Raw genomic sequence first — 1676 nt, 5'->3', positions numbered from 1 at the left:
TATCAATCCCAGTTTTGGATTACTTTAATTAACAAAAAAAATGCATATAGCAGAGGACAGTTGCAATCTGCCTACCTCTGGGTTATAGGCCCAGCATGCTTCCATTGTAGTCCTTTGCTGCACATGTAAGTGCAAGAGATCCTGAAGCACTCACTCATCATGGGAAAGTACCAATGTGTTTCTTCATTGGTTGATGGAAGGAACATCTTACAAAAACTCTCCAGATTATTGACTTTTTAAAGTTTTTCTAGGAAACGTTCTAGATGAATGCTTATTAACCTTTGTCAGTATGTACTTTTGCAAAGTGTCTCTGAGGCGCAAACAGTTAGCGTGTTCAGTTGTTAACCAAAAGGTTGGTGGTTCAATCCCACCTAGGGACGTAATTGACCTCGTTATCAGATTTTGGTGATCTTTAAGTAGACAAGTAAAAATTTCAAACCACCTCTTATGGTGTAGGGTACCTGGCCTTCTCTGATGTAATCAGAGTTAGATTTGATTAAGTGATTTTATAAAAAAAACAGCCACGAAGCACAATTTTGCAGTGGGTTGCAGAGAAAAAGAAATATGCTGGCAGAAAAATCCAATTGAGTGATTAAACAGCTCTTCATTTTCTGGCTTTATTTTTATGCTAACAAATTTGTGCTCTGAAAAGTGTCCACAAAGCCAAGTATCTGATTAACACCTTTGTAGGGATGGTTTTTCACCTATTATTAAATTAAACTTGCTTCATTGGAAAGGCAGCAAGTGATGTCATCCAAGCAGTGGGTCAAAGTTGGCTTCAAACCTCGTCTGCTTATGAAAAGAGAAAAGGGGTATGCAGGGCATGGCGGCCTTTTGCGGTGCTTGGATGACCCCTAGTTCGCATTAAATAATGCAGTCGAGTTTCCCACATTTGGGGAAATCACAGGGGTCAGCATACCCAGAATGCAATGAATGAACCGCACCCTGGGAGAACAGTCTTCATGACCATGGTATCTCCTATGCAAAATAAGTATGATTTGGGATAGGGCTGGGGAGGGCCGCTGCTCAGGCACATCTCTGTCAAGTAAAGGAGATTCAACTGAGGCAGCACAAGGGAACTCTCATCTGGGGACAACAACTGCAGGGAGAACACATATTTTCAGATGAACATGGGAGGGCAGAAGGCTGCCTAATACTGAAGCACCCCCAAACAACAAACCAAATGCAACAACTAGTGCAAGCATTCCTGGGGGAAGGCCTGCAGCAGATGGATTTGCATATGGCGATGTCATCCAAGCAGTGGGTCAAAGTTGGCTTCAACCCTCGTCTGCATATGAAAAGAGAAAAGGGGCGTGCAGGGCATGGCGGCCTTTTGCGGCACTTGGATGACCCCTAGTTTGCATTAAACACCTCCACCCTCCGTCGGTGTGGGGCTCATGTTGGCTATGCCCCAGCCCCTGAAGCATTCAAGCTGATTTCTTGCAGCAGCTGGGCACTGTAACAGCTCCAGAGCTGCTCTGTAAGGCAAGTAAAAGGGTGTGGGCCCTGCAGCACTACCTGTAGTTCGCATTGTGCGAGACCCCTAGTTCGCATTAAACACCCCCACCCTCCTTCGGTGTGGGGCTCATGTTGGCCATGCCCCAGCCCCTGAAGCATTCACGCTGATTTCTTGCAGCAGCTGGGCACTGTAACAGCTCAAGAGCTGCTCTGTAAGG

General features: G+C 45.5%; 1 pseudogene; it reads right to left on the bottom strand.

The window, feature by feature from the left end:
* Positions 1-816: 816 nt before the first annotated feature.
* Positions 817-995, bottom strand: LOC135029624 (U1 spliceosomal RNA; annotated as a pseudogene).
* Positions 996-1676: the final 681 nt, after the last annotated feature.

This window comes from Pseudophryne corroboree, unplaced genomic scaffold (assembly GCF_028390025.1).
Source record: "Pseudophryne corroboree isolate aPseCor3 unplaced genomic scaffold, aPseCor3.hap2 scaffold_490, whole genome shotgun sequence".
Classification (NCBI taxonomy): Eukaryota; Metazoa; Chordata; class Amphibia; order Anura; family Myobatrachidae; genus Pseudophryne; species Pseudophryne corroboree.
This window is presented reverse-complemented; position numbering and strand designations above follow the sequence as displayed.